General features: G+C 41.2%; 1 protein-coding gene and 1 pseudogene across 1 annotated transcript in view; one reads left to right on the top strand and one right to left on the bottom strand.

Annotated features, from left to right (window-relative positions):
* LOC109487365 (mannosyl-oligosaccharide 1,2-alpha-mannosidase IA-like) overlaps positions 1–24,201 on the top strand; it is a 54,147-nt gene that overhangs the window by 10,171 nt on the left and 19,775 nt on the right. The window lies entirely within an intron of this gene.
* Positions 440–4,928, bottom strand: LOC109487357 (annotated as a pseudogene).

A 24,201-nucleotide genomic window follows, 5' to 3' on the forward strand; every position in this document is an offset into this window, starting at 1 on the left:
AAGCAGGGTCCAGTGTGAATTGAATTTCACCCAAAGCAACCAAGTTCCTAACAGCCTACCAGTCCATCACCTTGTGGGCCTGAATGAGAAAGGGGGATAAGAGACTGCTGGGAGGGGGGAAGAAAAAGAAAGGAGGGGGGAGAAAGGGGGAAAGAGAAGGAAAGGAAGAAGGGAGAAGAAAAGACGAAAACACTGCATTGAAGCGTAACTTTCTTTGCACATTTGTAGAGATGACAAACACATCTTGTAAGCCAACAGTCACCTGTATTCATGACGTTATTCATCAAAAGAAAAATGACTAAACATGTTAAAGCACATGTTTCAGCACCAAGGAGAGATGCTGTCTCTAACCATAAAGATTTAAAACAAAAACAAGAAAAACAACCCGTGTGAATATATAAAAAATGAAGTTCTACCAATGATTTGTCTTTCAGCACCAGGGAGAAATACTAAAATTGCCCTTCCTAGTTGGGTCGGGTCTAACTTTTGCAGTGCAAGTGACAGAATTACACCTGACTTCACCACTGGATACACCTGTATCACACCTGCGTCATTGCCATATGTAGTACTATGGCAAAGCCACAGTGTGGCAATGGCATACACATCAAGTTTCAATTCTAAACGCATGGCATACATGTACATAGCAGTGACTTTACAAGAGGAGGGGTGTGTGCTCTCAAGCCCTGCCAGAACGTCTTTCCCACCCTTCAGAATGTCACAAACTTTCACTTGTCTTCATGTTGTTTACAATGATTAAATAATTACAATTTGACTTAACATGCAAAAGCTAGTCCTACAAATGATTTTTCTTTCAGCACCAAGAAGAGATAAAAACAATAACTCGAAAAACAGCCGGTATAAAGATATACTTTTGTATCTTAAAATACATTTGTTTCTTTAAAGATTTTAAGAGCTATATAAAAGTTTAAAAGAACTTGAAGGTACAAGCGGATAAACCGTAAGGCAGTGTAGAACTCTCCAAAGTCTAAGGACTTCTGGATGATGGGAGGACTGGATGTAACTATTCATTTTTCATCTGTTCCTTCCAGTCCTCCACACTTATCCCAAGGGAAGGGCAATACCACTTGCCCTTCACTTGTGTGTGGCCAGTTGCCTTACTTTTCTGCTGTCGACACATCGTGCAGATATATCTATACCCCCCATCTTTCTTGTGACGTTTTTTGGGCGGTTCCCCCCTGGCCATTCGCTCCTGGTCCTCAAGGGCGGCTTTTTTGTGTCGCCATTCACGCTGTCTTGATGACTGCTGTTCATCTGAAGGGGATGGTGTCTCCGTTGAGCTTGGGGGTGCTGGGGGGATACAGTATGGCCATCCATACCAAGGCATTGGTGGATATCCTGGCAAGTATGGTGGTGGCTGTGTTGTAGACGGATATCCTGGCATGTACGGTTGTGGCTGTGTTGTAGACGGATATCCTGGCATGTACGGTTGTGGCTGTGGTGCTGCACTTGCCCAAGGACCTGGGTAATAAAACGGAGGCTGTGGTGGTGGACTTGCTCCAGGTCCTTTGGCGTGAGATTGAGGCGGTGGTACGGCATGTTCTTGAGGATGAGGCACAGCTGGCAAGCCACGTGGTGCTGACTTCCTAGGGCGTTTCGCCGACTGGTCCTGCCTATTCTCTGGTTCGGGAAATGCCATCTCCTCGTGGCCATGTGATGTTTCCTGTTCGGGCAGTTGGCGGGCTGAAGCCAGCGGCTCCTCAGATGTTGTGATGGAGTCTGGAAGTGACGTGCCTTGCAAGAGCGCCTCTCTGTCCATCCTTTTTTGCCTCTTACTGACCCTGAGAAATGAAGGAATGTTCAATTTAGAAAGATTTACATGGGGCATATTGTTTCATGTAGTGAAAAAGATATAGAGTTTCAGCCATACATAAACACATTGCGGTTGCAAGTATTGGTGAAGCCTATCAACAGGAACAACATTATCTGTAAAATATGGTCCTTACTGGGCAGAATTTAGATTTAAAATGTAATCACAGCACATAGTGCGAAGACAATTTTATTTTTTTCTGCCATGACAACACATTCAACATTAAAGTCAGAAATTGAAAATATGTTACCATGCTGACACAGTTGTGTTGTTGATCACTACCAACACAATGTTGGTGTCTTCCTGGATCATGCGGTTGTCCGCCAGAAGCTGCTGGATGTTCGAGTATGTCTGCACAATAGACTGGGGCAGAGGAAGCTTCCTCCCTTCGGCATCCTCTGGGCGGTTACGTACTTGTGAGTATGTACGCAACAGCCTCAGGCAGACGCATTCGGATATCCTGTTCGTGCTCGGACACTGTGCCGCCTGCCCATGTGCCATGTATAACCTAAATGTGGGTTAAACACATTAGCACAAAATTAATGCATTAAGCAAAGTCTAATACGAAATGCAGTAATGCGCTTATTTAGTTCCTGATACCTGAGTATTCTATCCTGTGCCTAAGTGTAACATGAAAACTATACAACTGTGCTGCCAGTGGTATTGTTGGATAATTGTAAACAGCTCTAAGTTAAGAAGTCTACGCTGTATTACAGTTGTACCAAACATACCTCTCACAACCCTGTACACCTGGTGTTGGAGCGTCACGTTTTCTTGATGCTCTCCACATACTCCCCTGACGCACGACGCCCCTCTTGGCCTTCCTCTTGTACTTCGTTACTCCCTTGTCACAGTCAGACAGTTTGGCATACAATGCCACAATGTTCTTTGCCTCTGCTGCTGACAGAGCTGTGGCGGAGAGGTCAAGGCTCAGCAGGTAGGCTGCAAGGTTATCCACAGCATCCCACCCTGGAACCCCTTGAGCATCATCACGACTCCCCTATAATATACAGAATAAACAAAACAAACCCATACTTGTTATATACAAATCTATATGAAAGCATATTAAGCATGCTAATACAGAAAATTGGTATTGTTAGTTGTAGATGTAGCAGCACAAAGTTGGAGTGTCTCCTTTTTTGGCTATACCTGTCCTTTTATTTTATTTAAATGTATAAATTTTTTCCAAAATCCACTGTGTAACTGTGAGAAATTGACAATGGAACTTGAGGGTCAACACCGGTTGTACATGAACATATTCTGCTAAATAAGACATTCAATGGGCTTTTTCTTACTTGGGCATCTTGACTGGTAGTTGCAGAGGATGTAGCACTGGCAGTGTGGTCTCTCGTCGCAGAGGATGTAGCACTGGCAGTGTGGTCTCTCGTCGCAGAGGATGTAGCACTGGCAGTGTGGTCTCTCGTCGCAGAGGATGTAGCACTGGCAGTGTGGTCTCTCGTCGCAGAAGCCGAAGCTTTTCTGCGACTGGCAGTAGGTTCGATAACTCCAGTCACTGTAAAACAGTGTTTCACAATATAACAAAAGCGTACAATAACTTCTTGTTACACTATTTCACAAGTCAAAGCAATCTTGCTGTAGAACTGTATTCAAATATAATATGCAGTTTTAGTTGCCCCTTAAAGAAGATTTTCAGTCTGTTAGTATTTTGTTTGTGACCTTTAATTATTGGAACAAGCATCTTACCTTGGTTTCCTGACCATATGTGCTCAGCCAAGCACACTGTGACATCGAGTAGATCTTCTTCATCCGCCTCTTCCAAGACTAGTTCAGGGAGGAGACTGCCAACATCGTCATCTCTTACTACTGATGCAGTCAAGTCTCCTCTAGCAGACTGGGCCAGCAGATACTGAATGGCCATGAGCTCATCTGAAACATATAATCATCAATAAGGACTTAAAACCTGTTAAAAGTATTTTGTAATTGTACATAGTTACACCCTGGGATGTACAAACATATATCAAGCAGAACTTAGTAACTCACTAGAAAGCTCTTGCACAAATTATGAAGATGAGTTTGGCATTAGATACCTAAGTACAGCTCCTTGAATGAACTGACAGAATTTTAATTGGTATTTTCAGAAACTTTTGTGTAGCAGGAAAAGAGTCAACATGGGTTTGTGAGATCTGGAGAATCTAATGATAGAGAGGAATGTTATTTACACAATGAAACAACCTTACCAGTGGGCTTTCCTGGTGGACTAAACTCTGGAAGGAGCTTCACACCCAAGACCCTTTGACTGATGGTGTTGATGTTAGACATTAGACGAACATCATACAGTCTGGTCTTAGATGTGACTGGTCGTTGCACTGCCTCCCTTGCCCTGTTGATGTTCCACCTGCTTCCCCCTCGATCATATACATCTGGGTATGGCACGCGTTGGCTCGCCATCCTACAAGGGGGCATTTGCTGTCTGAATGATCAATTGTAACTTAAAGATGTTCAATGATATTACTCTGGACAAAACATATTTCATAAATACAACACCAGTTTAGTTTTGAGGCCTCTTGCAGGTCTCTTAACTGCATTCAGCATAGGAAATATCCCTAATATAGAATACAGCACAGTGAAGTCCGTATGATATAAAATATAGGAAAGTACTCTGTTTCAATGGTACCTTTACTCACCAGGGATGAAGGCACATTGGTGCCTGTGGAATGACTCCACTGACGATGAGCCTCTGGCACATCGGAGGACCTTCAACCTCTTCCCACCTTTCTCCAGGTAGCCAGTGATTGTGTAGAGGTTGACTCCCTGGGGGTCCACGATACATGGCAGGTGTTTTTGCTGCACTGCCCACACGTTTTCCATGGTTTTCTTACTGATCAGGGGAACACCTGAGGTATCCGTCAGTTCCCACATCTCCTTCAGAAGTTGGTTGATCAGCTGCCGGATGTGTTCCACTGGCCGCGTCATCCTCCGACAGTGCCTCGCCAGCTCATTTGCTGTGATTGCTGCTGTCACTTGTTTCTCGCTTGGGCGCTGACCCGCGTTCTTGTTCCGTAGCTCCCCTCTCTTGGCCTCCCTTAGCTGCTCGTAATCACCTTTGTCCCATACAAACAGGCAGCTGCTGAGCTTCGAACAAAAGGTGCCATATAGTGGATGATGTCGGTTGTGAGCCCCTTGGAAAAGCGTCTGAGAAAGTGGAAGATGTCAAGCTCACATGGCATCTCCATGGCTGGAACAACTTCAGAACAGGGGGGTCACCTGTAACGGCAAACACAAGTTGCCAGATGACAAAAAATCTACCATAGCACCAAGACAAACTTAAAGCTGTCTCCTGTTTCCATCAAGATAAACAGGCTAGCTCATATTAGCTAAGTCAAGGTGGCTGAGAATGCAGCTAAATTTGTCACCAATTGAAGTATAAGAAAGGAAGCAGAGCCCATTTAAACAATTTTTGTATTTGAATACAGATTCTGAAATGAAACAGGCCACAGAGTCATTTATCTATAATGTATCTATACATACCTGTCTGGCTGCAGCAGTCACGGTCCACATATATTACATCGGGGGGTGGTTCACTGGCAGTGCTGTACCGTCTGACAATGCCTTGACAGACCTCCTGCAGCCCTGCCCCCTCACCGGTTGTCAGGACTGAGTTTAGGACTTCCCCGGTCTCATTCGAGATGTTGGTCATCCATGAGGCCGAACAGGCAACATCTCCCGCCAACTTCTTTGTGACCTGAAAAACATTGCACAAGGAATTTCAATACATGCATTTGGAATATGACAGTCCTTTCCCCATTTAAAATCACAATATTTGCCTTGCTAGATCAATGCAATACCCATGCAGTTTTACATGCTGACCCTGATCTCTCACAGTAACCTCAAAATTGCAGCTGTAAGCTTAAAGTTATTTGTATATTGACTTGAGTCATGTAGATGTTTAACAGTATGCATTACTAATCATTTAATGTAGTTCTTTTCGTCAATTGGACTAGCTCTTTTTCTGACAAGCTTAATGTTTGCTGTTTTGGTCATCCCTGGCTTGATGGACGTCTTGCCACAGTAAGATAAATAGTAGTTAACACAAACCTTTTTCGTTGAGTCTAGCTTCAACACTCGTCCGTAGGTGCTGGTGATAATAGCCCTCATCTCATCTTCGTGTCCGAAGATCTCGTTTGTATGGGCAGCCTCAAACCATTGGGCCAGTGGAAGAGGACGGTATGCAGGTGGTGCTTGGTACACAGTGTCACATGGTGGTCCTGTCAGTCTTGCGCCTTTCTTGTGAATTTCACAATCGGAGAGATACTGCAGGCACCTCCTACCCCATTCCTCACTGTGAACCTCTTCAAGCGCTTGTTGAGTGAGACTGGAACTGTTCCCTTGCGTGCGTGGCTTCATCAGCGTTATGCATTTCTTATCTAATGCTTGGTACTTCGTCAGCACAGCAGGAAACAAACTTCTGTGGTACGGGTCGAGTTGATTCAGAATATCTGAGCTCCAAGGGCAAAATGGGACCTTGCAGTTGTTGCACCTTGGGTAATCCAAGCTCACCAGGTAGTATCTTGAGTCAATGTCTACAACCTCGCGTGCCCTTGTGTATATCCCACTATGAGACAGCTGTAGTTGACACTTGGGGCAGTTGAGTGGTATCCTCCACATTCTCATTGGCGCCCATAAGAACATCCTCTGCCGGAAGTATTGGTGAGGATCTGGGGGGACACTCATTGCCACGAGGGGACTCGGGGGATGATACCAATTTTGGTTTGGCAGAGTCTCTCCTAGCCTTCCATTGTGGTCATATAGACACTGTGCAATCCATGCCTGATCAGCAGGAGAGATGTTATTTCGGAGCTTTTTGGGTAGAAACGTCTCCCACCCTGATGGCACTGCAGGAAGCCCACTTCCATCCTTACTTGACTTTGACTGATGAGTCTTTTTGGACTGTGTGGTTGTGGTGGACCTTGATGTAGGTGATCCTTGTGTGCTATTCTGCACTGTTGTGTCAGTAGGGACTGTGCGCTCTTCACAGCTAGACGTTGCTACCTGCACTGTAGGAAGTTGGGTCCTTTTTGCCATTGGAAGTGTTTTAGAGTTGCTTACTGTGTGTTTTGTGGTTGTTTCCAATGTGCTTGTTGATGGAGTAGTGACAACAGTTTCAGGTGTTGCAGGTGATTCTGTTGTTATTGATGAAGTTTGCTCTGATGCATGCACTACTGTTGATTGAGCTTTTGCAGTGACAGTTGTGTTGTCTGAAGAAGCAGTTGTCGTCTTCGGAGAGGTTGACAAGTCAGGCCTTGTTCTGCTTTGCAGAGGAGAGCTCAAGGACTGCGAAGTTTGTGCAGTTGAGGACGGGGGCACAGATGTTATCTCTCGTGTGGTCTGCTCAAACTCTGTGGTTGGAGCTGTTGTGGTGGCTGTCGGTGTTTCAGGCGAAATAGGTGTGGATGTCTGTGGAGAGCAGGACAAACGACAAAGAGCCATGAGTTTCTTTGACATGTCTGTCGTTGACACTTTGATCAGTGTAGATATGAAATTTGTTTATACACCAAATCTACCAATACAGTACATGTATATACCAAATGCAAAACATTCATTCAGCTAAAACATAGCTTAATGGGACGAAATATGCCAGGAGACAGTGTACAAGCACACTAACACACAAACACACACACGGTACTAAAGAAATATGCCAGGAGACAGTGTACAAATACACTAACACACAAACACACACACGGTACTCAAGAAACATGCCAGGAGACAGTGTACAAGCACACTAACACACAAACACACACACGGTACTCAAGAAACATGCCAGGAGACAGTGTACAAGCACACTAACACACACACGGTACTCAAGAAACATGCCAGGAGACAGTGTACAAGCACACTAACACACAAACACACACACGGTACTCAAGAAACATGCCAGGAGACAGTGTACAAATACACTAACACACAAACACACACACGGTACTCAAGAAACATGCCAGGAGACAGTGTACAAATACACTTCTAACACACACACACACACACACACAAACACCCTTTCAGGGATCATCTTGTACTGACTGTCACTCATAATATGTTACTCTATATCTATAATGGATACTTGTAGAAACGTTTGTGACTAGTGCAGTTATAGAATATTATTAGGGCAGGCAGATAAAGCAAGATATATGTTATACATACAACAGATTTAATACAAATTCTATTCCAATTTTATCTCACAAATGTCAGTTTCATAAGTCATTATTGTAGTGTTCTTGATCCCCCATGTACAATGTATACTGTACCATCCCTTAACCCCTAACCCGGCCTCTCTACTAACATATGGTTTGAATAAAGCTCTCTGCATCACCACCTCTGGGAGTCCAGACTTGAGTCTGTTCTATCCCCCAAAACCTTGTTCAAATCCTACAATTATCTAACGTTACCACTGTTACACAATGAACAAGACAATAGCATCCATATATTCCCAATATGTAATAACTTCAGCTTATAAGAAAAAAATAGTTTGAATTATAAATATTTTCGTACGTACCTTGTGCGGATAGCCACAAGTGCACTGTATTGCCCTCCCCAGGACATCACTATGTACCTCGGGGCTGGCGATGAACTTTGGGCAACTTCTGATCTTGGCTATCTCTTCCCGCCACCTCCGACCCTTGGGAAACTTCCCAGTCGTGAACTTGTAGACGCCCATGGCATACTGTCGCATGACAGTACGCCAATGGGCGTCTGATTGTCCTTTCTTCGGCATGATGCCGCCCGCACGGCTCGCTCGCGGCTTCCACGGGAAAAACAAGGGCTTATGCAAGGCGTGTCGTGTTTCAGCTTTTCCCCCCTATGGAATCTGATTGGTCGGACCGTTAGGACTTGGGTTAGGACTTTGTTAGGACTTGTTCGGACTTGTTCGGATTTGGTTAGGACTTGGTTCGGAAATGTGTGATATATGATCGCATATGTTAGGACATGTTAGGAAGTGTTAGGAAGTTGGGAGCAGGCCATCCGGTGGGAGGTACGGCCAGTTGGGCATTTGCCAAGATGCAGAGAATCAGGGTTTCTTTTGTGCAGGGAAGTAAGAACCCTGGTGAGGTCCCATAACCTCAAGTCAACAGGCATTGTTGACACTGCTACATAGAAATCATTCATAGCTGTAGTCTATAGATGAAGAAATTAGGCAGGAGCTGGAAATTTATCATGTAAATTTTGCTTCATCAACAAAACTATTCAGAACAGAAACCTGAAAGATTCTAACAGTCAGGTGTGTATGGAGTATGGATGTTACTTCATGAAATTTGACAATGTGTGAATTGTATTTACGATATCTATAATTCTCTGTACTCAGTTTTTGTTCTAACTTCTAGGAATGTCTAAAGTGTTTGCTGTCCTAATAAAAAATGGAGGAATTTGGACACAGTCTGTCTAGCATGTATAGAAATGTGATGAAAAAAAAGCTGGCAGCAATATACGCTGCCTCTTCATGGGGAAAATTGAGGATAAAGCAACATAATATAACCTTAAATAATAGATGAGTGAGTCCTTACACCAGAGCGGTGGGAGAGAATGTGATCCATGTGGATGGTAATAGTGGTTGAAATCCGCCACACTTCCCCAGCTCGTAAATTATCTTTCTCAACAGAAATATGTGTCTGGTTATTGACACCTTGAACCACCTTCTACATTTCTCTGTTACTGTACCTACAATTTGTGTTTTGTAATACTGTGCTATACTTTTGCAAATTGAAGTTTGCTCAGTGGCTATAGAGACCACTTGTAAGCACTGAAGCACATTGTAAGTTTAGGGTACTTGAAGTTGAACATCATCTCTTCACGAACATCATCTCTTCACCTTTTTTTGTAGTTTGAAACTGCTGCTTCCTTAAAGTACATGTAGATTACATTAGATTAATGTGCACTACAGTAAGTGCTGAAAAGTGTGAGGGAGCTATATGCTGCCCTGGGACATGTTGGAAGTTCGAGTTCTTCAAGTTTTCTCGTTGCGTAGTCGACCCGAACAGACCTTAATTGGATAGACATTTTCTCCCCTACCCTCCCATCCTTCCTGCTCCTCTCTGTAATTGCCACGGCCTGAAGATAATCTGTTTTATCAGGTTCTCACATCCAGCTTGTGGAAGAACGTTCGCTCAAAGTCTCGGGCTGACGTCAAGCACACGGATATAAATTGGTACCCAGAGGCCAGCCATCCACCAACTCTCACATCAAGATAAAAACTTCAGCCAGGAACAAATTTCACACTCTGGGATCTGTACATCTGGTACTACATCTGAAGTTGACAAATGTTTTCTGCCATTTCTGGGAGGAAGTTTAGGTCCATTTCATGCTGCTGCAAACCTATTACTATATTATATTATAGTATTAGGCATCCTTCACAATCCTTGCAATGGTTTACCTCAGTTTTCCTAACACCAAACCAAGCCCAGGAAAACGTTGGCATACATTTGTAAAAGATTATCTGGAACAACACTAACACCTTCATCATGTCAGCAGAGTTGACATCTAATCCATGCTTCCAGAATGCATTTATTCATGTATCGGAATCCTTTGTGGAGGTAGAAGATGAGCTGTTGCTGTAGGATTGATTTCGGGAAAGTTTGGAGTCCCCTGGGCTGTTGTTATCTGTTAGCAGTCAGCCGCTGACCCAGGAGTGGTGCGGCATGCCTGGAGGAGGCTCAGGCAGTCTGGGATAATCTGCAGTGGTGGAAACAGCAGATCTGTATCTGTGTGGGGATTAATGATGAGCAGGTAGAGCCGCCCTCGGGCACAACACAACACACCACACCAGACCTTGCCTGCCTGTGGGACTATTTGTCATACATGTAGCATACCTAAGCCTTGCATACATTTACATGTACCTGTACTGTGCATGTATCTACATATCCGTATTGTTAAAAAACCACATTGCCTTGATAACTGAGTTCAATTACAGTAGTTACATTGTAGAGTACGGAAGTATTGTTTTGAGTGGCTGGGGCACAACACACCAGACCTTGCCTGCCTGTGGGACTATTTGTCATACCTATAGCCTAATACCTGTACTGTGCATTTATCTGTATATCTGTATTGTTCAAAAAGCACATTGCCTTACTAACTATAACTGACTGAAATTAGTTAAACTTAGAGTACAAAAGTATTGTTTTGAGTGGCTGCGCTGTGGGTTTGTGTGTCTGTTTGCCTGGAGTCATAGTAGGTTGACAGCACATGGGTGAGGGGAAGATTAACAGAATGACAAAAGGTCAGACACAGGAAATTTGGTGAATTTGTAGGTCACAAAAATACTTCCTGGAAGTCTGAAATTTCCAGTGTGTTAGTTATTCTGGCAGAGTGTAGTAAATTACAATCCACACGAAGATGACATTAATATTAGTCTTGTACAAAAATCAAGTCATGTATTTAGAGGTAGAGCTGGCTGGGGGGGTGTACTAAGAGAAAGCCCCCTACCCCTAGAAAGATAAGAACAAAAATCTCCGCAAACAATTATCATAAAATGTTACCTCAAAATCCATGGCCCTCCTGGTCTGTACCCTAACGTCATTATCATTTATAGATTGGTTGATACAACAAAGGCTCTTATCCAAACAGGTTTATTGGATGCTAAATCAAAGAAAACAATCAATTTGATGAATTAAAGAACATTACTATTGATGGTTTTATAGTGAAAGCACTGCCCAAGCTTAGTCAGTAACTCTGAATTTATTGCTCCAGTTTTACAGGGCCTATTTATGTGGCGCCCATGGACAGCAGTAACGATTGGCAGCAGATGACAGTGCAATAGATAAAACACATATGGAATATTGCAGGCATTGATGAGCTTTTAGAACACTGCTGCCAACATTGTTGGGCTAGACTTGCCAATAAAACTGAGGTCACCATACGAGCGTAAATCATAGCAGCCCATTCGTGTATAATTAATGTCTGAATTTGCTTTTTTTCTTAAAAAGATAGATTATCAGACAATGAACTCCTTGTAGAGCGGGAAATTATCTGCTAGGAGGGAGGGAAACTCTACGAAGGAAGCACAGAGAATTACAGAGTACTTAAAAGCCGGATGTTTTGTTTGTTTTAACTACATTTAACTTACTGGAAAATGAAAAAAAAATTGCATGTTCCATTGTCAGCAAGCCACCGACCTTGGCATTGATATTATGATGCTTTACCAGCAGAGTCACCCGAGTTTTCAAAAATGGAAAAGTAAATCAGAAAAAATCTTTTGTCAAACCACAATGCGAATGCTCAGAAATGGATAGAGATCTATAAAAACGAGTATAAGCTCTGCTGCCTTGGTGCAGTCGATAACAAAGAGGATGGTGTTGAAAATGGCTGAGTGCAATTTTCTCGGCAGAAGAGATGAATGTTGTCATCTCGACCATTATTACTGACTTTTCCTGGAGGAATGGCCTGCGGAGATAGGATGGCTGGTGGGGCCTAGGAAAAAAATGTTGTGTTTCCTGTTTCAGTCCATAAAAACTTAGTGTCGGTAGCTAGGTAGGGCCTAGGGATTATCTTCTTTTTTTTTTAAATTTGTTTCTCTTTTTTTATTAGACTTTGTCTATAGTCTCTAGTGATATAACTTATACAATACAGTTTAACAAAGTAAAACTTGCATGAGGACACTAAGTCTTATATTAGATAGGATGGAAAACCTAGGAAAAAAATTTTGTGTTTCCTGTTTCAGTCCATAAAAACTTAGGGTCGGTAGCTAGGTAGGGATTATCTTCTTTTTTTTTTTAAATTTGTTTCTTTTTTTTTATTAGACTTTGTCTATAGTCTCTAGGGATAGAACTTATACAATAGAACTTATACATGAAGACACTAAGTCTTATATTTTCAATACCAATGTTGGAAAACTGATTGTACAATGTTTCATCACTCAGGTGTCAGATCATGGAGCTATAAAAGGTTGAACAGCTCAAAAAATTAATGTCCCTTACCTAGGGGTCCACCCCCCAAAAAAAGCCTAGGGTCGGCATTTTTTTCTAGAGTAGGTCGGGAAACAGGAAACACAGTATTTTTTTTCCTAGGCCTGGGGGGAAAATCAATAGAGTCGTGGAGTCTGGAGTGGCGATGATCTATCATTGGTTCCTCGTTGTGGTTGGTTAATCGTACGTCGGGAGACATTAGCGTCAATGACGGGAAAACCAACTTCTGCCGAACAGCCTGACAAGTTCTGCACCCCCTTGGCTGGTACCACGGAATTAGCAAGTTGAGGTCAACGTTAATAGAAATCCAATAAGGCTGAAGCAAATTAGTATACTGGATCTCAGACTTTCTTGTATATTCCTGTGCCTGAACACAAACTGTTCGCACATGTGTCTAAACTCCTTGTACCTCCTACATTTAGTCTCTACTACTCCAATGGGGTGTTTGAAACAGTAGGCATTGTCCAAATAGATTAAAGAAAATGTTCCTCAGTTGGCAAAGTCCGGAAGTAGTAGTTGAAGTACTCGCCATATTTTATTCAATCGTAAAGTTTGAATTGTCTATCAAACTTATTAAATTCTGTGAGTAATACTTACCTGGATGGCTAACCTTTAGCAAGATAAATTTCCTTCGGCTCAGAACTGTTTGGTATTCCTAAACAACAGCAGGCAGCTGGGAATACCAGTATTACCATACCATGAAGGATGATACTTCTTGCACCTCTGACATGCTGTTTCCTTTCTTAAGCATGATAAGTGAACACGTCTTAGATGTAGATACTGGAAATTTATGCCCAGTCTTTGCGACCTTACACCTCTGACAGTGTTCGTCCTTTCTTAAAGCAAGATGAGTGACCATGTCTAATATCGCAGATACCGTGGAAAGTTCTGGCCAGTCTTTACATTATTCTTAGGTGACACCTTGCCCAGAGGTCAGGCTAGATTAAGGTGGAGGTTTGCTTTTCAATTTCCGTCAGGAAGCCATTTTAGTTTCTTTTATCGAAGATGTTTTACTTTTAGTTTCACAAATGGGCACCTTTGCAGTAAAGGTACATATAAATTCTGACACAAAGTCTCTCAGAATGTTGGATGAGATTCCCCCACCCTTGCCGTGGTTCTTTGCTTCTTAAGTTTATAGGTGACCATCTAAGTGACACTTTGGAAAGTTTTGGTTCGTTCTTTCATCAATCAGGCTGCCCAGAACGCCTACTTCTTACAAGGCTTTGTCTAGGGTTTAGCCTTTTGCACCAGTGCATAGTCTATATCGTCTAAATGGAACATGGGGAGCTGGGCAGCTATCAGGTGGCAGCTTACGCAGGCTTTTCATGTGACGTCACTTGCGCCCTGTTGGATTACAGTGTATCTGTCAGATATATCAACATGCTGCAGCGGTGATCCACTTTTGTACGAACGTGGGTGCTGGATATTTAAATTGTAATCACTATGACGTCAATGAAAAGCCTCTATACCCTGATGTCTCTAAACGGCTTCCTAACCTATGTGCACCTCCTGGTTGTCTCCTACTAAGTCTTAGACCATTTTGATGACGTACATGTACATGTGGGTTGTGCCCTGTGCTTTTCAGTGGCGTCAGCACAAAACTTTGCTCCATCAAACAGAGAAGACAGACAAAAGTTTAGAGCCATGATCTCTCAGGACATTAACCTCCCTCTTCTCTGTAAAGCTGTCTGCTCCAAGAGATAGACAACTCTCCAGTAATGAGATGTGTTCCATTGGAAGGGAACTTGTGCTATGTCAAACTTGACAAGCCAGAGAATGTTTGAATTTCCTATCAATATCATTCATTGCATTATGAAATATACAGTACTTGTTGTTTTGAAGTTGGGACCTTCAACAAATTTTGATGAAGTAGATACATGTACTGAACATACAATAATGTTTCAAAGTCATTTAAAAGAGCATTCTTCCCTCAAGAGTTTAAAATATGTTCAGCTCAGTTCAGTTCTGGTCATTCATTATACATTTACATTCATTCACTTGTTATGTAAAACTCCCATCTTTGTATTTATGAACTAAAGAGTATAAAACATTTCAATGAACAAGAAACCCATTATTGCCTTCATGCCCACTGCTGTAATAAGAGCCTTCCTGGTGCCAGTAGGATGTGTAGGGTCCCCTAAACTCATCAGGCACTGATTTATATCCGACCGAGGGCAGCTGCCTGGCCCCCTGGGACCCTGTCAATATTTCAGGTGGCATGGGTGTCACTTCATCGCTTTATGGGTTAGGGAAGAGCTGAATCATTTCAATGCCTCATTTGTTGTCTATAGATCCAACCCCACGACAATCATTCTTCCTTTACTTCCAGTGACTTTCCAGTTACTCATTTCTACTGATTAGGCCACACCAATTTAATTTCTTGGTTAACGGATTTTGCTAGAAAAAAAATGGAGCGGGCGGGCGAAAAAAAAATAAAAATAAAAATTTGAGACCACCTGCCATACAGCCATGTAGTAAGCAATCCATTAAGTTAAGTTACAAAATGATATAAGACATTATATTAGACACTTAAATTGAACTGAAAGGACCATTACTACATGTACATGAGCACTTCTCTTACATCCCTTTACAATTATTCGTATTATTTTGCATGATACACATCTTTACTGCATGAACAACAAACTGTCAGTTGACAAGACTCCCATCCAATTGGTTTCACTTTTATTCATCTTTCAAAGTTCCAAAGAGTGGTTTAAATCAGGGTGCTCTGTTCAGATCCCATTGTTTTCTTAGTTCAGGGCACACAGCTGGGCTGGGCATTCTATTGTGTCTGGCTGATATGGAAGTTATTTAGAGCTTGAAATTTACAATATCCTAAATATATGCTTTAGACAAATTTCCAGGAATGTGTAAAAGTTATTGGCAAAAGAATTAACTACTTTTACAGATATTTTATTTCTTTTTTATCTTTCCCCAATTCCCTAATACTACCGGTAGTATACATTTTATATTTCCCATTATACACTTTAGGTATGCTACAGCTACATTATACATAGCCATAATTCAAACAAATAGCCACATTGACACACTCTTCAAGTTGCCACAAATTCAATGGTCTAGGGTTTCACTATAAAGTCTTTGATGTATGGGGATTTTTATTTGTAGGGGGAACCATTTTATTAAAAAATTTAGATGTAATAATTCATACTTTATTTGCAATCTTACTCCTATTTATATGTATCTAAATAAGATGTAACTTTGTTAGAATGCCACATGCACATGTAGTATTTTTCACAGAGTAATTTCTATAATCCAAAGAAACTGTTTCCCCCTACTCGAAGTGGACTCTTCCGACCATGAGAAAGTTGCTTTAGTCAAATTAGTGAATGGACTTACGTTCATGGAGGACTTTTTACTTTGCCCAATTCCCATGTTTGTGGTAGGATTTTATACTTTTTGAGAGTAATACAGTTTGTGATGCCAGAATACATTGTTATGTCGTGTTATTTTTACATATTCCCTGGAAAAAAGATCGTTTTGATGGTGTGTGTGCATGTGCCGCCCAGGCCGAGTTTATTCGTTCGGCCGATTACTTTTAACGCCCGTTTCCGACACAATACGTGTTTCTAAATGAAATATAATATACATGTATATCTAAAAGGGAGATGATATGTTGTTACAGACACGATGACTTAGTAAATCTGCCGTACGTTTGACTGTCGTCAGTGAAGTTTTGTCCCATGAATGGTGACATGTGCAAAGGGGGTGGGGGGCGAGTTCTATATCAAAATAATTTTTTTGACGAACTTTTGAAGAGGCAACCTAGCTTTCCGAACAAATTGCACTCAGAAAAATGTTTCTGCCGTGAAGCAATGTATTTTTAACGCTGTTAACTATGCCCAAATTTTGAAAAATTACAACGTACGGGGACTGGATTTTGGGGCCCCAATTCGGGACCCGAGAGTATGGATTTTTGTTCTGTTTTTATTTTTATTTCATTTTGGCAAAAAAACGAAGCGGCGAATCCGTTAACCAAGGAAATAAATTGGTGTGGCCTTATTGACAAGTGGTGCCTTGAAAAATTGATGCCAATTTCGATCTATCTTCTGTGAGTATTGAACAAAAGACAGAAGGGATGACTATATCCTATGTCAAAGTTGTGAAAATACAACTTATACAACAATACAAGCCACACCTTTTTGAAATGGCTTTGTCTGTATAAACTGCCTGTCCAAATATTAGTCCAGTCTATAAATGCAGTTAGGGAAATTGCTGATCCAGGGATTTGAAAGGGACCTGCATGTGAAAAATTAGGTGACCAAGTGGTGCTGTCAGTTTTGCCCATGGGAAGAGAGGGAAAGAGGTCTGAGGTACAGGCAGTATTGTTTAGAATAGTGGCTGAGTTGTCACAAGTCTGACAGTTCATTTAGAATCAGCTTATGCTGAATGTAGTAAAAGGGCATTAAAAAGGTATTGAGGTATTAAAATCCTGTCTCTAGTGAGCACCTGTCTACATGCATGCACACCAGATTTTAGCTGGTCTTCTTGGGCATTTTGACTGTACAATGTTACTACATAAATGCATACAGTAAAGTTCTACCTGTTAAGCTTCTATTCTGCAGATATTGAATAATTCATTTGCCAAATCCTGCTGCTGATATACATCTTCGCTGGATGGGCCAGGGAGGTTTCGATAAGCATCATCAATTCAAAGTTATGTGTAAAAGTAAACGCTTTATCTTCTATTTTTGGGCCTGCCTGTATTTGATAGCAGTTAGAAAAGTGCTTGGTCATGGATAATGTGGTTCAATTGGGGAGTAGAGTGTAGTTTATTAGGTTGATGCCATCTGTAGTGTGTGTGGGAGGGAGGTGAGAGGCTGTGTGTCTTCATTAGACCTCTCAACCTTCATTCTGGGGATGACATTGGCATTGTCTGCATGCATTAGGGTAAGACTGGACAGAGTCTACCAGTACCAGCTTTTTTCTCAGCAAAGATCTTTCAGATAATAGTTCAGCACCAAAGACAGGTTCAGCAAAAATCTTTCGGATGATAGTCCAGCACCAAGGACAGGTTCACTGTATAGATTCAGGCTTCCAGAAGAGATAACAGTTGAGATAATAAACATACCAACTTCAGCTGAGACTATTGTGCTCACATCACCTATGTCCAGCTGAGGTTGTGAATTAGATGACATGTCAGCACCAAGGACAGGATTGTTTATGTAGAAAAAATTCCAAAACACATTTTTGATTAGTAAGAAGTACAAAAAGTAAATACAGAATGATGATATGTAGATTTCAGTTGATCTGTCTTTGTTTTTAAGTGAAGAGTTTTAGTAGTGAAAATTACCATAATTGGTATCTATTATGATATTGATTGTAAAAAGAGCTCTCTTCTATCTGTCTCTGCAGTAAGAGTTTATAGGCTGTTGAAATCCCACATCTGCTGCAGCTGATTGTTCTATAGCAGCTACAGGCGACATTTCAACACCTCAACTGGCCCTGAGGTTACCGGGCGGGTCTCTAGTAACCATTTATCGATCAGGGGAAATAACCTATATTTATCCTGCTTATGGTGTCTATCAGATGGCAAGTCAGTGGTGTTGAATGGCCGAGTAGGTAGGCTAGAGGACACAAGATCGAGAGGTCATGGGTTTGATCCTCGGCATTCCTGGGTAGATGTTGTGTCCTAGGGAAAGGCACTTGACATGACTGACTTTCCTCACTCGACCCAGGTGTAACATGAGCACCAGACTTCAGTTGTGGATCCGGAGGTAAAAAAGGCAATAGAAGGAGAGGGATGGGCTCTGCCTTCCAAAACTGTGACAGTGTGCCCTAGATACGGTGGATCATAAGCCTCAAAAAGTCTATGGAATGACCTTTACCTTTTTGTGTCTTTCAGATGACAAGTCAGCACCAAGGACAGGGTTATTATATTCACTTTACAAAAAAAATAACCTGTTTTTTGGTAATAAAGCACAATTTGTTGACTCTGGGCCATTGTTCAGCACCAAGGACAGGGTTACTCACTGTACAAAAAGCAATAAGCTATACTGCATTAGTGTTTTGTACACATGGAGCAATTGTTCAGCACCACGGACAGAGTTATTAACTGTACAAAAAGAACTACACTGTTCATAAAGCATATTTTGTAGACTGGACAATTGCTCAGCACCAAGGACAAAGCTATTTTCTGTACAAAAGAACTACTGAGTAAGCTGTTCCCATAGCACATTATGTAGATTGTGGGCAATTGTTCTGGATACAATTTTGTCAAGTGTGACATATTGTGGCCTGTACACAATTGCTTTATTAAGCAAGGGGGAACAACCCATAAATGCCCACCTCATCCACCAGCAGTCAATAACATATCAGAAATTTTTATTTCTAACACTAACAGATTCTTCAGGGTTTTTTTTTATAAGAAAGAAGTACATGTGTGCTGTAATGTAGCTGTATTTATTTATTCATTTATTGTAATTTGTACATGAGTAACTAGTTGAAATGCAAGGCTGTCTACAAGGTGCCCTTGAAAATTGGAAAATGACTTCTCAAGTCCTGGGCGACCATTTCTAGGTTATATGTACATAGTCTAATGGAAGCAATTTGCATTTTTATGACTCTTGCGCCATAATCTAGCCAGTCTTCTGGGTAATTAAGGACTTCTCAGGTCCTAATTGTCGTTATCTCAGATGCATTGCTCTTAAGTGTGCCTGACAATTAGAGATTGAGGCTACATAGTCAATCAGCAGTGAGAATTGACTGAGCATGTGCACAGATTTTTAACTAGTTAAAGAATGTATGCTATACAGAAAGGAAAGGGTTTGGTTATTATTATTCTTTAAACTAGCAGGTGAATGGCAGACTAGTACAGTACTAGTACAGGTCAGATATCTTTTGTCTCAAGCCATGTCCTAGAATTTCAGTTGTTTGTTTGACTCCGAGGTTTTCAGTTACTATCCATATTGTTGTTATGGAGTTTGCATGAGCAGAAAGGCATTTACATAATCAAACAACAACTAATATAATTCTGGCCACCAGATCAAAATTGATCTATGAATAAGACGTCAGTCTAGCATACTGATAATCTAATTCTCAATGTCATTCCAAAACACAAAATATACAAACATTTAACATATATCGAAGCTATCCTCACAGCATGTTGTTTCCTAGAACTGAAAGAAGAGCTATAATATGAGCACACATTCCTGTAGAGGCTTTTAATACCACAGTTTGACAGTAATGCAGCGACCAGCTACATTATATCGACCTGCTTAATGATCTGTATCCCTTTGGTGAAGTCAATATAACCTCAGCAGTGGAGAACTCTCATTGGAGAGAAAACCTAAAAGAGTACATGTGCATGTAAGCCCTCAGAACACTTATCCAGAAGAGTAGGGGTGACCCGTGTGCTTCGCAATAAAAGTGAGCCATGGGGAAGCCACATTCCACTATCAGCTATCGAAAAAGCATGTAATGCTTTGATACTGGCTGAAGATAGTTCCCTCTTTGCTCCAGGAAAAAAATAGTCAGAAAGATTTGAAAACAAATACTAGAATGCTTTCAAGCACTCATTTTTTTTAGATCTAATCCAATTTTAGCATCATTTTTCCCTGAATTGGGGGTTAGACATGCTTGCACCAGCTGAAAGTTTTTTTTTCATAAGCTTTGCAATCCTGGAGATCTCTATTTGTGCTGATGAAATATTGGTTTGCGATATCCATGATAGTTTGCAATCTCTAAGTCTTAAAGGTTTCAAAATTGCTTTTTTGAAAATCATTGCTTGGATTGGTAAACATGGACAAGTCATCATCCAAGAGTAAATTCCATGTGCAATGAACGTATCTGGTAATGTGAAACTCTCACATTTTGATGGCTATAATTGCAGTATATATGATGGTTTATTTCAAATTCAAGTAACACCTCGCAGCCAATGGCTGAATTATGTGATACATTTACAATTGATTAATAGATTTAAGCAAATAAACAGTCTAACGTATAATATTTAAAATCGAGGTATGTAGGTAGCGCATTGAATAAAAACAATTGATAACAAGTGGTTGGTTAAAACATTGAACATTTAAGTTAAAAGCATATCGGGATAAAATGATTAGGTGTGGCGCAACGAGTAGATTCTAGTATGTACATTTGAATAAAATTTCTGGGAATATTAAATAACATTTGAGTACACGTAGATACAAATAGATGGCAGCATTAAGTTATAAGTAGGGCAACGAAGTAAAGAGCAGCTACAACTTCAGCATCCGTATCATGTAAGGGATTGCACTTGTTCGGTATCTTTCAGTAGGAGGAATATTAAGCACCACCTGTGCTTCTGAATCACCCTAGCCTTTGGTTATAACCCCCGCCCATTACAGACGTAATCCGACTGTTGCGATGTGGGCCTAACGAACGATCAGGAGGTAGAAAATCAATGGATCCAAAACCCTGCTGACTCCTCTGACCTATCTGCAAACTGGGCGGACATAGCCAGGAATTCTGCCTCATTAATTTGTATTTATAGCTGGGCTAATTGCTTTAGTGTAGTGTGCTGGGGACGTAATGGGGCAGGCAGGTGACCTCAGGAAATAACGAAGATTAAAATGTGGGAGTAATTAATCATTGATTAGATGATTCTGCTCTTCATTTGTCTGGGCAGGATAATGAGGAGCAATCAGTGGCAATTGTGTCATGGAAATGGTGGGGAATTTACGGCATTTCATTATCAAATGACCCCAAAATATGAATAATGAATTGTGATGGATTGTATAATGATCACTGTGAAAGGTGGTTGTGATTGTAAGAGAAACTGGAAAGGGCCAGGGATTTAGCAATTGTGCATTTATTTTTTTTTCAGTACAATTTGCACCTGTATAGAATTACCAAAGTCTGACTCATGGAAAATCTTATGGATTTATGGAATTTTTTCATTAGATATCCTACAATTATAGTACAAATATGACAAATGATGGTTGATTACTAAGTGTATATAATTATGAAGAAGAAAGAGAAAGCGTTTAGCAATAGCAGTTGAAATTTAAAGTTGTACCTGGCAGTGAATTGCTTACCTCTGCCTCATAGACATTAGGAATTACAGAATGGAATCTCTATATGAGCATCACTGGAAGTGACTGAACTGTGGCTAACAATGGTTGATGGTGCAGTTATAATTGTGATAAGAGGTGCAGACATTTAGCTTCTAATGACTCCAGCTGTCGTTTTCACAGGTCAAAACTTATCATAACGTTAGACTAAATCATTCAGAAATGGAGGGAAAGAGTCAAGGACTCCAGAATTCAAGTAAAGCTTGTCAAGATGATGATGAAAAGCAAGTTAGAAACGTCCTGGCTTAGAGCCACTGTGAGGTTTAACGCAAGTCGTGCTTAGTGATGAACCCATGTCAGTGTTTGAACGGTTCTCTGGATACTTACAGAAAAAGCGAGTGGTACCTTAGGCTACGTACCATCACTCTTACCTGCTCCCGAGTTCCATGCATTTGTTTCCTGTCCTGGGGGACACTTTAAGTGTGTCCTTTCCCATCCCAGGTGTAGAGCTAAAGTGCTTTCTCTAGATACCACAATCCCTTCAACTGCCTTCCATCCTCAGGTGTGGCTCCATGCAGTACTCCTGGCATCAATGGTAATGCTTTAAATGTTTCCACTAGCTTTGCACCCTTAAGCCAGCTTTCACGTGTCCTTGGAACGCTGCCATTTGAACTGTAGAAGTGGGAGGCGTCTTCAGCAAAGTTTCTCGTCTCTCAGACAAGATAAGAAGTCCAAGATTATAGACTGTGAGAGCTACATGCATGTATATACCCGTAGCTTTCTTGAAACTTAGTGTCTTCATGATCTTTATAACGCATTACATGCACTTGAAATGGTACATAAGCTACAGATTCTACAGTTGTGGCAGACTGATGAATTTGAAGCCAGTTGTGTAATGATATCCATTAAGATAACTCTTCAGCATGTTGAGAGGAGGAGATACCATTCTTTAGCTCTTTGAAGTCAGAAGTAATGAAGGCAGATTTGATTTCTATGACCTACATGTGAATCAGTAAGGACAGTTTGTGTAATGATACTGCCAGGCTGAGTTGGTGCTGATGACACACTAATGGCTGGAATGTCTTTTGAAGCCTCTCACTGCAAGCGAGAAGTAGCCATGAAGAATGGAAGTACTGTAGGTAAATGTGGCTATACTACTGCCTTTTCTGCCGAGTATTTGGGAAATGTAATGGTAAATTTGTAGTGGCATTTGGTAAATAAATTACACACCAATAAAAATATTTGGCTCTCTGAATCTGAATTTTATTTGTAGCTCTTGTTGATATGGTTTTTTCAATGCTGGTTTGACTAATTATGGGGTGCTCTACAACCTATAGGGTATTAAGTTTTGGCCAAATTTGAATTAATTAGATTGGCTACCATTAGAAGATACAGACCGAAACCAGTGGCTAGGCAAGGCATCAAGTTTCAAGGCCTTTCCCTGTCAATTCCTGACCCCAGGGTCAACACTACACAACATTTGAAACATTAGAGTTTTCAGTAGTCATATCGACAACCAATGAGTGAAAATAAAATGTTGCCAAGTATTTCAAATGTTGTTGTCTAGTTTCTGATCCTTCTGTTCAGTGTATCAGTGTAGTCTCCTGTGACCAGTTTGGACTGCAAATTTTCACTTTTTGTAATATCAGGGCAGGAGTTCCTTTTATGAATAACCTACTAGTCTGCTAGACCGAACTGCCAAAGAAAGAAGAAGACTATTAACGAATTTGATATTAAACCATTATCAGATGTAGTAAAACTTAAAACTTACCAGTGGCCTCCCTTCAATTTTGCATCAGGTACATTTGATTTTGAGCGAGAGACAATCAATACCTGAGGCTTGATATCAAAGCCACCAAAACTGCCCGAAGCATCACAGCCAAGATTGGTGAGATAGAAAAACGCTCCCATAGCAATTACCACTGTCTGATTCCCCCATCTCCCCCACCGGTGGCCAAATGGCTTCGCTGCCAGCTGCAGAATTGCTTTGTGAGCGGGTAAATCCTTCTCTCGGCTATCTAATGACCTCCCGCGCAGTTTGCAGACCATAAAGCGGAAAGCTGTGCATTTGGCTGGCTGTTTGTCTTGCCGTGTCCTAAGCCTTTTTGATAACATGTTAGATGTGTGAGGTGTACAGACGGCACTTTTCTACTCACATTAGGGCAAACTGGGAGTACTGAGGGAAACTGTGGGGATGAAAGTGAAGAATACCTGCTGTTTCTCAGCTACTTTTCAAAAGTACCTCAATTGCGGGAAGACCAAGTAAACTTGTATTTCCCTGATGTTGCTTTGTTGACATTACGAAGTCAAAAGTCCAGTGCCAGTAACTGTTGGTGTTATGTATAATTTTTTGGCACTATTTGCAATAATACAGATAATATTTTGCCCAACTACTCCATTAAAGACACCTGGAGCCTGAGATTGCTTAAAATCCTTTTAGCTTTCTGGGCCAGTGGAAAGA

Source organism: Branchiostoma belcheri, unplaced genomic scaffold (genome assembly GCF_001625305.1).
Source record: "Branchiostoma belcheri isolate BF01 breed outbred unplaced genomic scaffold, Haploidv18h27 scaffold88, whole genome shotgun sequence".
Classification (NCBI taxonomy): domain Eukaryota; kingdom Metazoa; phylum Chordata; class Leptocardii; order Amphioxiformes; family Branchiostomatidae; genus Branchiostoma; species Branchiostoma belcheri.